Source organism: Tasmannia lanceolata, unplaced genomic scaffold (genome assembly GCF_043159265.1).
Source record: "Tasmannia lanceolata isolate RefF3 unplaced genomic scaffold, GAP_Taslan_0.1 ptg000012l, whole genome shotgun sequence".
NCBI lineage: Eukaryota > Viridiplantae > Streptophyta > Magnoliopsida > Canellales > Winteraceae > Tasmannia > Tasmannia lanceolata.
This window is the reverse complement of record NW_027518689.1, coordinates 28423365-28438435: the sequence shown is the minus strand read 5'-3', so window position 1 is coordinate 28438435 and position 15071 is coordinate 28423365. Positions and strand designations below refer to the sequence as shown.

At 40.6% G+C, this 15071-nt stretch overlaps 1 long non-coding RNA gene across 1 annotated transcript; it reads left to right on the top strand.

Moving 5' to 3' along the window:
• Positions 1-9: 9 nt before the first annotated feature.
• On the top strand, positions 10-14294 carry LOC143887792 (uncharacterized). Its single transcript, XR_013254378.1, has 2 exons — positions 10-260; positions 14007-14294. It is a non-coding gene; the product is annotated as an uncharacterized LOC143887792 (long non-coding RNA).
• Positions 14295-15071: the final 777 nt, after the last annotated feature.

Genomic DNA, 15071 nt, shown 5'->3' with positions numbered 1-15071 from the left:
TTTTTGTGTAAATTTGAAATCTAGTTAGGATTAGATTACAACCCAAGCTTTCCTTTAGTAAGAATTCATGGAATTCTTACAATGCAAACCTTTGGTGTATGATTTTTTCCCTCTGTTACAGTTTACCTTATAACTTTGATTTTACAGGTCTGCCCCAAGAAAAAGCTTCTGGAACTTTTGAAATCCCCATTTCTATTGCCGTAGGGGGTTTAAAGTGCTTAGTTGAATGCCGTTATGTGTCGAACTATGATTTCATTGAGGTAAGATACTGATAATACTATTTAAATTTCATCCACTTGATGTCTGCTTAGATATTCATTTAACATTCCTTTTGTATTCATGAGCTAATCCATTCATTACATTAGTGTAGATGGTGAGCTTGTATTCTCCAAGCAGAATACCAATGCATAGTCTCCCAATGGATATCTTTAAACTTGATAATTTTTTTTTGAAAAATGACATATTTCATTAATATTAAGTTAGCATTTGGGACCAGGGGTCCCATCTTGCATACAAAATATTAGAAAGAGCTGGCACGGGCATACTCGAAACCAGATAGGTAGTACAGTAGAAGAGTAAAAAAACCCTAACCTAAACCCTCGTCCTTTCCTCCTACCAACAGCCCCTTAATTAACAGAGTCGAGAAATCCCCTTTTTTCTGATCCCATCAGAGACTATGCTAAACTGTTCTCCTATCAAAGCCCAAAAAATTTAATATACTCGAAAACCTCCAAGGTGTTATCATGTATGTGTTTCTACAGGCTGCAATTTTTACAAAAACTTTGACCCTATTCCGTGAGTAAAGTTTCGATTTCAGTAAGAAATTCCTCGTCAAAACTATTAGCCCGAAGCTCCTCCACTGTTGGATTTTGACTCTGAAATGCCCGCTTCCTCTTAATTATATCCTCTAGTTTTTTAATCCCTGTCTCCTTGTCGCTCACCCATCGAGAACGCCTAGCCTCCTTTTCTTCCTCCGTTGTCTTAATAAAGAAGGGATGCTTGTGCAAGGGGGAGTGAGTCTCTTTGACATTTCTCAAACTATAGAAAACTTCCAGCCTACTATTAGCTGACACTTTAAGCTTTCTCCATTGCTGCTTCAAGAATACCCTAATGGTTTCCTTAGGGGTTGGTAGAGTCTTAGAGGCTAGCTCCTCATTATATTCCAATACTTTGAGCCTTTCTAAGGCAATTTCCATCTCACTGAGGTCCACTGACCTCTTCCTTTTCCGACTCAAAGAACGAGAGGAGGGTGAAATATTTCGGAATTCCATTTGAGCCAGATTGGATTTCCAGGAAATTCCTTAAATCATATAATTTGGAGGTAGAAGAATCGTCTCAAGCAAAACACAGGCGGTGGGCCCAAAGATCAAGCTACCATGTAATGAAGCGTGAAGGAGTCTCCTTCCGTCAGAAATAAATAATGATGGCATCGTAAGAGGCCTTGGTCATTATCATGTATGAACAACCTTTTCAGCTTCCCAAAGAATATTTACTCATGTAGTCCTTACATTTAATTAGGATGATCGCTCCTCAACCAATCACATCAATTGCATATTCAATTACCAAGAAAGGAAATAATAAGATATTGCGAAAGCCTTTTCCCCTGTCAAAGAACATCAAAATCCAGACTAAATTGTGCGGGACACCTCATCCACAAGAGACGTAGACTTTACGAAGCAGGGTGGCCCTACCAAAGCTTTCACCTTTTGATATCGGTGCTTCTTTTCTTTCTGGAATATGCTCCAAGGAAGGACCTACTTTTTCCTTTGATGGGTTCCTGAGAAGGGACCCCCTTCGATAATCTGCGATAGCCACTGTAGGTTGAGGTTTCCTTGCGCGACCGGATTTAGATTTACAACTTTCCGGATAAAATCTAGTAGTCCCATTTCTGACAACACCTAAATTTTTCCTTACCTCCGCAAATCTTCCTTTCCTTGACCAGGAACGAAAAGAGCTTACATGTCCAGAATGGCGCTTCAGCAATGATCCCTTCAACTTTAACCCTTTCCCCTCAATAGGGCTGACGGAGGGGTAATCCGTACCCCAGGCAGGAGTGGACATTTCTGACAGGGAGGGATATTTGAAATTTGAAATCAATGGGATAGGTCCCGAAGGCCCAACGGCTCCCCGACCAAGATTTTTCGGTGAAAGAGTAGGCGGGCATTCCGAAGCCGACGCAAGCTTTTCCTGGATTTGAGGACCACGATTTAAGGGGTCAAGATCCGGAGGGGATGGAGCCCTGCTCAAAAGTGGATGCAAAACCTGAGGCTCTGTGCTGGGAGTCGCCAGACACCTACTGCCCAGAGGTTCAATGCCAATTGTGTAACTTTGATCAGAAATCTGAATTTGAATAGATGGTGGCAGGAACTTCCACCAAGGAGCAAGAATTTTAGCAGACACAGATGTCATACATTGGTTATGACTCCCTTCCACTGCTAGTACTCGATCAAAAAGATTACCTAGAGCTTGAACTGTTGATATGGCCCATACGTGAAGAGGAATGCCATAGAATTTGACCCAAAATTCCTCCAACCCCGGGGTGGTGTCTTTATTCCATGGAAAGAGGGAATGAAGTTGGTCGTCCCACACGTCATTGCCTTTGTCCAAGATCGCTGCAGCTTCCTCTTCCGACTCGAAGATAAATAAGACTTTGTCCTTTGATAAAACACATGAACATGATAGGAGAGGGAGGTTCTAGACTCTCTTGGCCCACAACCAGAGATCATGAAGGGTCCCAGAAGTATCTTTTATTTTCCTGATTTGGCAACTTCTGAGTGAAAATATTCTTGATTCCACCTCCTTGCCCGATATAGAGAGAGCCGGAGTACCTCCCCTAGGGAGAAGGGAGATCGTCCCAGAATCGGGCCATAGATCACCTTCAATAGAATCCGTTCTGACGTCCGGGTTGTTACTTTTTTCACCTGGAGGCCGAGTTTCGTCCTTTAAGTCCAGACGACATCTCCGGCATCTGTCCCTCCAGCTAAAATTAAGATATTTACCGGAGAGAACGCCAGTCACCTAGTCGCCCACTTAGATCCCTCACGTTTCTTTTTTCTACCCACCTCCAGTAGTTCGGAGGAGTAACTCCAGGTACGGGTTCCTGGTTGTGTTGTTTATCCCACCGACAGGATCGCCTCCATTTAAAGTTCCGATAAGCACAAAAATCGCAGAACCAATCCCCTTCCATTTTGATACCAATTGTTACAAACCTGATTCGGTTGGCAACAGGATTGATCTTCTTAGAGTGAAGATCAGCCCCTTGATCCACTTCGAGGGAAGGATCAATCCTCCTTTGTGCACAAAGACACACTTTTTGGAACGATTTCTTCACTCCTTTAAACTTGATATTTGAGCAGGTCTTGTATTCTCCGAGTAGAATACCAATAGAAGGAGGAAGATCTAACAAAGATAAAGGTGGAAACTTCAGTAGCATAACATCGTTTTCCTTCCTCAATCGATGGGTGCCAGTAAAATTCTCTTTGGAGTCCTCTCTCTACCAATTGAAAGAATGCCTTCCGCGTCTCCGTTGGATCCCTTAATCAAGAGATGGAAAAGCCTTATTCAATCGTTAAACCATAGTTTTACCAACTGGGGCAACTAATACCTCCCTAGCTCGTGGTACAGCACTAAACGGCAATGAAAGTCTTGCTGTTATTCATCATAGGGATTGCGAATTTCATTACCTTGTGTGTCTGTATATATACTTATATATATATAATAAATTAATAGAAAGGACTATTTCATAAAATTAGTAACAATGAGAACGACTATTTCAGAAAACTATTAACAATGAGCACACACAAATATTACTTTTAGAATCCAAGTAGTGGCTCTTTCTATGTTCCATTCATATTTCACAAATAATAATTCCTTGGCAGCTGATAATTTTGCAACCTATTTTTACCCAGGCCACCCCCTTTAAAATTTCTATGAATGCCCGGAAGATGCCTTTCAAAGCCACCTCTCTCAATGAAGCCCATCTTCACACATCTGCCTAGTTCGCCCCCTTTCTTCCACTCTCAACTCTCCTTCATCTCAACGATCTCAGTGCGATCAGAATATCGTCTTCCTTCACCAAAGAAGTTTTCTTGTCTGTTGTAAAAAAATTACAGTTTCATAGCATTTTCCTATTAAAGGATCCCCTAAAACTCGTAGAAAGGATCTCCTTGATTCCTTGAATATGCACAATTTCCCGAAACAATCCATGCCTCCAACCACCGATTTCAACATGAAATAAGGGTAGAGAAGTCTCCACACTCCATATTGTGCTTAGAATCAACCATTTTGTGTGAAAAAACGATAAGAGAACCGGAAAAAGGAAATGAGTATTGAATTGGTAAATCAATGCAATGAAAATTGACTGAATTGATTTGTAAAAAGTGCAATGCCCTACATAAATTCCTCTCTAAACAAAATTCAAACCCTTCTACTTATTCTACTCCTGAAAACATTCATTGTGTTTATTTTATTTATTTTATTTTTTATTTTTATTTTTTTTTAGGGGGGGGGGGGGATTCTCAAGGATAGCAGAGAGTTTCCTGTTTTCTAAAATGGGTTCGCTGGGAGAAATTAAGAGACAATAGTTTGCTGGGGTGAATTAAGAGAGTAGAAACATATATATATATATATATATATATATATATATGAGGAATATGATTGTGAGCTTGAAACTCATATAACTTATATGAGCTTGAGGGCCCAAACACATGGATCGCACATTTTTTGTGGTGATCCAAATCATTCATTTACAAGACCCCATCATAGATAGGGTGTGTACAAAAAATCAGCTCCATTGGATCATCCTAACCCCTCCAAAAGCGGAGGGCAAAAATGGGCAGATTTGTGGCAAACGGTGTCTGTCCATTTTGCCCTCCACTTTTGGATGGGTTAGGATGATCCTATGGAGCTGATTTTTTGTACACATCCTATCTATGTAAGGGCCTTTCAAATGAATGGTTTGGATCATCCTAACAATGTGGGGCCTCAAGCTCATATAAGTTATATGAGCTTCAAGCTCACAATCATATTCCTTATATATATATATATATATATATATATATATATATATATATATATATATATATATATAGAGAGAGAGAGAGAGAGAGAGAGAGAGAGAGAGAGAGAGAGAGAGAAGTGTTTGTGCGCTTGAGCGCACCAAAAAAATGGTGTGCTCAAGTCGTTATAACGCCTCCCATTGGTTCCTTTATGTGGGACCCAAACATTTAAACCAATGGGAGGCGTTATAACGACTCGAGTGCACCATTTTTTTGGTGCGCTCAAGCGCACAAACACTTTTCTCATATATACACACACACACACAGCGAGAGATGTATCTACAGTCATTTTCAGATGATCGACTTTCAAAGAGCTGGTCCTGCTGAAGTACACCAGATGTACACTGGAAAAAGTGAGCTCGCGCATTTTCAATTGAGGATGAGGTGCTTTCGGTACTTGGAGAGGAAATTTCATGTTCTCATTCTTCCTAATCTCCTGGATCTTGTTCTCCTTCACCTAACAGAGCAAATACGGAGCTGTCAAAGCATCTTTCTTCCCTCATATCCTTTCGTTCGACGTCAAATTTATCAAGAGAGGGACCACTCCCGACTTCGAATCGAGATATTGCTCTACTCGATCAGCAAAATGGGGAGCAAACTTCGGGCAACGTAATACTTCGTCGATGCCCTTCTGGTCTTTAGCACTATTACCTGATTTGAATTTAGTTCCCTCTCTCTCTTTATATAGTGGAAGGGACACCCTCTTCCATTATTCAATTCCACTGGATGTAGCTATTATCTCATCCTCTATAGAGTTATCTAGAAATGTAGGGCTTTCCGCAATATACACATGATTGAAGAAGCAAAATATTCCTATCTAAATATGGAAGAGTGGCTACAAATGGAAAGAATGTTGCAATGTGCCCCTGTGGTTAGATCATAAACTACGTGAAATGTAGAGGCATATACACATCTAAGTTTCTATCTCTAGATTTGGAAATTTATGAGCCTTCAAATGTAGCATTGGTATGGTTCGTTTAGCTTATAGGAACATCATTTGTTCATTCCATGTTTCAAGTTTGTTTAAAAATGTCTAGTATAGTTACTAAATCCATCTGGACTAGCCCTTGCCCGTGTGCAATAAAGATTTTGGAATATTAGAAGTATAATAGTTACCGAAAACTTCCTAGTTGGATGGGAAGCTCGCTGCTCTGGAAACCCGCTTCAGAAGTTAAGTTCTTCTCACTCCCTTAATTTAGGGGAAGCATGCTTCCCGAATGCTTCCTTCGTGTTTCCTCTTAATTAATAGTGCACTTCCTATTTTGGTGGCTATTTCTTTCTAAAAGTATATTTTCTCCTTTTGATAATATTGAAGGGGCGTGTTTAGAAAAAGAGTGCATTTAAAACTTGAAAACTCATTTTATGTTTCCAATAAAACAACTTAGGGAAATGATATATGCGCCCCTTTTCATTACTAGGGACAGACAGATCTAGTGTATGTGGCAATCAGACCCCTTGAATCCTTGCCACGTTAAGTAAATCAGCCACTTTGAAGTTGTAGATACACTAGATCTGGCTGTCCCTAGTAATGAAAAGGGGCGCATTTATCATTTACCAAAACTTAACATTATATATACATTGTTAGAAGTATGTGTTTGTGTGTGTTGATGCCTAAGGGCATAGTGGTCATTGCACTCTTCTCTCTTTATATAAATACATAAGTCAGGGGGAGCTATCCTCAAATCACTCTTTCTTTCTCTCATTCTCATCTCCTCTTCTTCTTCTAACATGGTATCAGAGCTCTAGAGTTACGATGCCCTAGGGACCAGATCTGCCTCGCCTCTCATCTCTCTCTCTCTCTCTCTCTCTCTCTCTCTCTCTCTCTCTCTCTCTCTCTCGGACAAACCCATCCCCGTCTCTGCCACAAACCCGATCGAAGCTCCGGATTGAAGATCGACGATTCTACTCAAAAGCCTTAACCCTAACTCTAACCCTGGCCCTAACCTTTCCAAACCCTAACCTGTGAGCAGTACCGTGAACAGTACCCGTGAACAGTATTCATGAATAGTACCCGTGAACAATACCCTCCAACCCCAAATCAGTGCTGCATCCCCTCCCTTCGCTCGTTTCAGCCCCTTCAGCTCACTTCTACTGTTACTTTAGCCGGTTAGACCACTGCACCCATCTCTGGTATTGGCACTGTTTCCCCTCACCCTGATCTTACCTTGTCATCGGTCCTTTGTAATCCTAAGTCGCCCTTTAATTTACTGTCTATGACCCAAATTACCAAAACTCATCACTCTTCGGTCTCTTTCTTCCCTCTCATTGTCTTTCAGGACCTTTCCACTGGGAAGACGATTGCTTCTGGCCGTGCGGCCAATGGTCTCTATTACCTGGACTATGATCCTCCTCGTGGTGTGTTGCATAGCTCTGTTGATTCCTATCAATGACATTGTCGTCTCGGCCATCCTTCTCTTCAGCGACTTCAGCAGTCCTCTGTGATCTATGGCCCTCTTCAGTCCTTTCAGTGCGAGGCCTGTGAGCTTAGGAAGCACCATCGTACTTCCTTCCCACCCAGGCTGGTTAGCTGTGTCTCACGTCCATTTGAGCTAAGTCCACTCTGATGTCCTTCCCGAACTATTTCTCTTCTAGGTGATCAATACTTCCTCAATTTTGTTGATGATTTTTCCCATATGACTTGGTTCTTTCCCCTTAAGGATTGATCCAAAGTGTTTACTGCATAGTTGTAAATTTCGTTTCGATGGCCATTTCGTTTTGGAGGAAAAATTTGCATAGTTGTAAATTTCGTATCGGTGGCCATTTCGTTTTGGCCACCGAAATGAAATTTCGGAAAATTTTGCATAGTTATAAATTTCGTTTCGGTGGCCATTTCATTTTGGCCATCGAAACGAAATTTCGAAAACTTTCGGACAATTTCGTTCTAAACTTTTCGGTAAATTTCAGTAAATTTTGGTCAATTCCGGTCAATTTCTGTCGAAATCCGGAACGAAACAAAATTTTCATCATTTCGTTCCGGTTTTCGGTCGAAACCGAAACGTTTCGTCCATTTCGGACGAAACGAAACGAAATTTGCAACTGTGGTTTACTGCTTTTCGTACTTTCCATGCCGAGATGACTACCCAGTATGACTGTCGTCTTAAATCTTTGTGTACTGATAATGCTCGAGAGTACTTTTCTGCCTCTAATGGCTTTCAGGACTTCTTATTCTCTCATTTTATTATACATCAATCCTGCCTACAACTCGCAGTAGAATGGTGTAGCTGAACACAAAATATGGTCCTTGCTTGATATTGTACGCACTCTTCTCTTCCAAATGCGGGTTTCTAAAGCCTATTGGAGCGATGTCATCCTTACCGCCAATTTTTTGGCTAATCTGCTTCCGTCCTCAGTCCTTGATGGCAAATCCCCCTTTTCGATCTTACATCCTCACCATGATCCATTTCCTCTTACCCCACGGGTCTTTGGTTGTGCTTGCTTTGTTCATACCCTTATCCCAGGGCTAGATAAATTGGATCCTCAGGCGGAGCGTTGTGCCTTTCTAGGCTACTCTCGTACCCAGAAAGGTTATCGGTGTTACAGTCTTCGACTTTGCCAGCTATTTGTTTCCACCCACGTCACTTTCTTTGAGTCTACCTCCTTCTTAACTGCTCCTGCTTAGAGCATTCCCTTTGTATCCGAACCTCAGATTCCTATTCTTATTCTTGTTCTACCTGATCCTGTTTGTTCACCCTCTTTACCATTGTAGCTTACTTCGGTTCCTACTCCTCCTTCCTCAGCTCCCCTTCCTCCTTCAGCTCTTATACAGGTTTATCAGCACCGGTAGCAGTCAGATGCTTCCAACCCTCCTCCCGAGCCATCATCCTCTCAGCCGGCGATCCCAGCTCATTCATCTGAGATGCTTCTTATTCCCTCTCCCGATGTGGCTAGCGACTTCCCTATTGCTTCACGGACTCATTCCTGTTCTATTACCCATCCTATTTCTCACTTTATCTCTTATGATCATTTCACTCCTACTTTCGCACTTTTGTCTCCTCTTTGTCTTCTATTTCCCTGCCTAAGTCTGTGCAGGAAGCTCTTACTCACCGTGGTTGGCGTGCTGCTATGGACAGTGAGATGGCCGCCCTTCAGGATGTCGTTTCACCTCCTCCTGGTGCACAGCCTGTTGGCTGTCGATGGGTCTATGACATCATATATTTTACAAATGGGACAGTTGAGCACCTTAAGGTGCGCTTGGTTGCCAAACGTACACTTAGACTTATGGAATTGACTACACCGAGACATTCTCTCTCGTTGCTAAAATTTCCTATGTGCGCTCTCTTGCCGTCAACCATGGGTGGCCCTTATATCAGTTGGTTGCCAAAAATGCCTTTCTCCATGGTGACCTGGTTGAGGAGGTGTATATGGAGCAACCTCTTGGGTATGTTGCTCAGGGGGGGATGTCCTCCTCAGTATGCCGGCTTCACAAATCATTGTATGGTCTCAAACAATCTCCTTGAGCCTGGTTTGGGAAGTTCAGTGATGTCCTCATGAGATATGGCATGAAGCAATGTGGAGTTGACCACTTAGTGTTTAGTCATCAGTCGAGTGTTGGACATGTCCTTCTCATAGTCTACGTTGATGATATTATCATTACAGGGAGTGACACATGTGGCATACAAAAGTTGAAGGTATTTCTGCAAAATGAGTTCTCCACAAAAGACCTTGGTCGCCTTAGATATTTTTGGGGATTGAGGTAGCTTACTCTGGTAGTAGCCTCTCTCTCTCTCTCTTTCTCTCGCAGCGGAAGTATGTTTTAGATTTACTAGATGAGACTGGATCCTTGGGCATGAAACCAGCTGCTATTCCCATGGACCCCAATACTAAACTGCTTCCAGAAGAAGGCGACTTGTTAGTAGACCCAGGCAAGTATAGACAGCTAGTTGGGAAAGCTCATATACCTCACAGTCACTCGCCCATATATTTCATATGCCGTGGGGGTTGTCAGCTAGTTCATGAGTACTCCTCGTACCTCCCACTGGGTAATTGTGATTCAGATCCTTAAATATTTGAACAACGCTCCAGGGATAGGATTGCTTTTCAAAAGACATGGCCATATAAAGTTCGAAGGTTTTTGTGATGCTAACTGGGCAGGGTCACCGGCTGATAGAAGATCCACTATTGGATATTGCACCTTTGTTGGAGGTAATTTAGTGTAGTGGCGAAGCAAGAAACAAAATGTTGTATCCAAGTCGAGTGCTGAAGCAGAATACAGAGCTATGTCACATACTGGTAGTGAGCTTATCTGGTTGCTCTCCTTTCTATCTAAGATTGGATTCTCATCATCTTCCCCAGCTGAGTTGTATTGTGACAATAAAGCTACTATCCACATTGCTAATAACCCAGTGTTTCATGAGCGTACCAAACACATAGAGGTGGACTGCCATTTCATACGTCACAGGATCCAACAGGGCAAGATATGCACTACTTTCACTCGGTCAGTAGATCAGCTGGCTGATTCCTTCACCAAACGCTCGAGCAAAGCTAAATTAAGTGATATTTGTAACAAGCTAGGAATGCATAATATATACATTTCGGCTTAAGGGGGAGTGTTAGAAGTATGTGCATGTGTGTGTTGATACCTAAGGGCATATTGGTCACCTGTACTCTTATCTGTTTATATAAATAAATAAGTGAGGGGGAGCTATCCTCAACTCACTCTTTCTTTCTCTCATTCTCATCTCCTCTTCTTCTTCTAACATACATGAATCGAATATGTGAAACTGTAAATTCCTAAAATTTGTAATTCTAATGAGTTGAGAAGTCTTCTTTTCTAGTGGTAATCTTTACCTATATTAACCCCTCCTCCCTAACCTACTACAATCCTACTCTTTGTATGTACTTCTTGTTCACTTCTCACATTTTTTCTTTTCCGAAATCCTTCGCTTCCTGTTTTCGCTTCCCGCATCGCTTCTCGCATTCGCTTCCCACTCTAGCAACTATGGTTGGTATTCAGTTTAACTATGTCTTCTTCTTGCATGAATGTTGATGGGTGGAATGCTAGATGTTGATTTTCAGTTTAACTATGTCTTCTTCTTGCATGAATGTTGGTGATTTTGGATTGTTCTTTTCTATATAATTCAGTTAAAAGTATTGATGTATCTGATCTCCCTGCTGTATAGCAACCAAACATGGATCACTACCTCTATTAACTTTAGGAAAAACTACTCAATAATTAGTTCCTGTAAATTAAAACCTTTTTTCTGATGAAAGCATTTTAAGTGCCAAATGCCCTCATCTTGCTCGTTTTAAACATCTCCATTTTAATGGTGTGAGGACAATACAATCATGCATAAGGTGCTGTGCTCAAAAGTGACTGGTCAATTTGGTCCTGATCAGTATGGTTTCTTTACACTTCAGAAGATATTCCTACACTAAGACTAAAACCGTGGGTGTTTGTTTTGATCCTACGATCGCACTCTCATCCTTTAATCATCTTAGCAGTTTCCATTTCAAAAACTAAAAATAAAAATCATCTTAGCAGTTTACCTCCCCTGAAGAGGGCACGGACGTAGTTTAGGTAACTTCTTAAAATAAATCAGTTAAAGTCGCCTATGTTCTGACGTCTAGTTTGTTATTCCAAGTCCTGTTAAATTTGTGTTTGTATTTAGTTATTGGGTCCTCGCACTCGACTGGACGGGTGCTGGGGGCGAGGAAGCTAGTCAAGAAGCAGCATGTTGGGCCACCAAGAAGCAGCATTTGCATAAGATGAGTGTAGCGAAGATGCGAATGCTTAGATGGATGTGCGGCCACACAAGGTTAGACAGAATAAAAAATGAAGACGTGATGACAAGCCTGTTTTTGATGAATGCCCTAGACCATTGGGTATTGGAAAGGATAGGAAGAGGTATGTTGAAGGCTTTTTGGTCGCGGTAGTAGATGAAGATCTCGAAAGGAAAGTGATATAGCTATTTGGCTGGGTGGGAGTGCATGGAAGTATTGACCTATCTGCAGCGGTTTGACCCAGAAGATTTTTTTGGTTTTTATTGGCCCAAGAGTATACTCTTGGCGACTCTTAATTGATTTTATGTAATAGCAGCTCCCCAATGTAATCTTCATAGCATTAATGAAATTGTCAATTTTCAGAAGAAAAAAAAAAATGAAGACATTCGTAAAAAGGCGGCGATGGCACCAATTGAGGAGAAGATTAGAGAGCACCGCTTAAGATGGTTTGGACATATCCAATGTAGGCCTTTGGATGCTCCAGTGAGAAGAGGCGACTCGTGCCAAATTGGTGGAGTAAAAAGAGGTAGGGTCAGACCGAAAACAACTTGGGTAGAAACAGTGAGGACAGACTTGATAGCTAGGAATATAACAGAGAACGTGACCTTGGATGGGATAGAATGGAAGAAAATGATCCCCGTAGAAGAACCCAACTAGAGCCAGGATTAGAGCCGGATAGATTCCTTTCGAATTCTTCATGAATTTTTTCTAAAGGATTCATTTAGCCGACCCCAACTAGTTTGGGACAAAGGCTTTGTTGAGTTGAGTTGAGTATTTAGTTATTGGGTGTGGGATGTCAGTTAACGATATTATATAATTTCGAAGATGTTCCACATGTTTCTTCAGTGGGATATACCTCAAAGTATTTAGGTAAAACCCTTCCCGTCTTCATTTTCATTTGCACATTGTTACTTGATGAAACCCCTCACCCCATGTCAACATATTTTTTCAGAGATATGTCATTTCTTTGTAGGGAACTGGGGTGCGAGTCAAATTTATAAATTCAGTATTGTTCTTCCCAAATGTTTTCCTGAAACCACTTCTTTTCCTCGTGTTTTAGATATTTCCTGGTTGTCTCTGAAATGCATCCGAGAAGTTTTCCTGGTGTTCCAAATGTGAACGGATTTCCAATTTACTTATTTCCACAGCATATTTGGAAATCTGATTTTTTTCACTGCCAGTCGCTGATTTGGAAATCCAAGGATTTGATCCGGATCCAAATCACAATGCAAAAAGGGCTGCATATGTGAGAAATCCAAATCAAAATCTTCTTGGCATCCAAACGGGCCCTTCATGTTTGAGCGAAAGTCTCATGAAACCTTTGCTAAGGCTGCATTTATTGGTTTGCATTATAATCTTTAGCGTCTAAATCTCTTTATTAAGATGATATCAACATCTACAGGTCTATTGGTTGGCCATATTGCTATATATTGTTTGACTCAAAGTTATCATCACTGAATAATTTGGATATAACCTCAATGTATGTGTTAGATAAACAAATTTCTGATGACCCTTTGGTCCCACTGCACTCTCCACACCCACAAAAGTTTACTCTCTTCTTTTCACCACGTTACCTTTAAACCTTATAGTTCCCCTTGCATGAATTATTGAATTTGATGCCCAATATAGTCAGCAGGGTTGTTGATGAGATCATTAATATCTTTATCTACATACCTTCTCGATTTATATATCCACTAGTAGTTATGAACAAGCAGTTCAAACAAGCTTACTAATTTGCTTTGCTTGTTTACACCTACATTTTCTTCACTGGTTTGTACAACTCATTGTAAGATTTATGAACCAATAAAAAGATTCCAAATAAAATAGTAGAAATGACCAAAACCAGTGGATCTCAATACCTTTTTTTCTGCTCGATTTTCATAGTTTTTTTTTTTTTTTTTTTGAATATTTACTCAATTTTCAAAGTTGAGACAAAACTACTCAGAGTGCCCGTTCATCCATGCTATATAATATTTTCCCATCCTCCAACCCATTTGTTAATGGGTATAAATAGCTCAATACGGGGATTGAGTTTCTTGTCTCAAGGAATGGATAGATTATCCTTCAATATCTATAACATTAATGATTCATACTGGAGGTTAGCATATGCTACAAGAAACCTATGGCACCAATTTGGCCAATACACTACCAGATTAGGAAACCAGTAATTGAGTACCTAATATCATTATTTTATAATTGTTCTAAGCTGTCATCCCAATGTGTTTGCAGGAGGAGCTTATGGCCTGGTGGTGTGCAACCTTGAAAAGTGATGGCAAACTACCCTCTGAAAAAGACTTGAATTTGAAACTTGAAGAGAGAAAGAAGTATGCATTTTAGATTATGAAAGATTTATGGAGGAGTTTCTTGATTATTTTGCTCACCAGTATAAGTTACAATTGTTTTAATGTTTGTGCAAATTGTAAATTGCAATTTAGAGCTGCTGTGTAGTAACATTTATGTATTGTAAATCATCCTGGATGATTCTTGATGTATATAGAATTTTGGGAATTTCTAGCATGCATGAACCATCAGCTGAAGAATAATTATCTAACCCAATATCAAATTCATCTTAAGAACTGTCAAGGAATGAAAGAAATTTTCAGATACAAAGTCTCTTTATCCTCTTATCTTTGCACCTTTTCTATCTTCTTTTGATGAATTTAGGAGGGATATGAAAAGCCCAAAAGGTGAAGCTAGGAGCAGCAGCATGGAAATCTGTAATTTGACTATGGCAGCTCATGTCCAATATTTTCAACAACCCACTCAAACAATCACAAGAAATGTATATTTACTTGTGTAAAGATCAACCTCCCAGTCGACACACCATATGCGAACAAAAATACAGATTTAAGAGTGAAGAAAGAAAGAAAACCAGTGCAGATGAGAAGTAATGAGAAATAATGGATGAAAGAAAATTGGGAGAAAATGGGAGAAGAAAGGAGATGGACTTCCTCCACCCTGCAACACAAGCCTTGTTCTATCAATCCTTCTTCCTCAAGTAGTTGGAGTCATGATTGCTTGCCAGGTATGATTTATGTTAGAATTAAGCTCTGCCCCACCAGTAATTAATATATAGCAGCTCTCCACACTACCTTTAACAGCAGAAACATCGAAACAATGCAACCAATGAGCTCTTTCAATCCATCAAATCCATTTGGGACTCCTTGGCTTCCATCAACCAACCAACTTTAGTTGCAGATGATGACGATAAAGTTATCTGTGGAATGCCCCTTTGCAATGGTAGTCTTTGGTTGCACGAAGTCTAAGGAGGCTTAGGGATTTTGCTTGGCATTT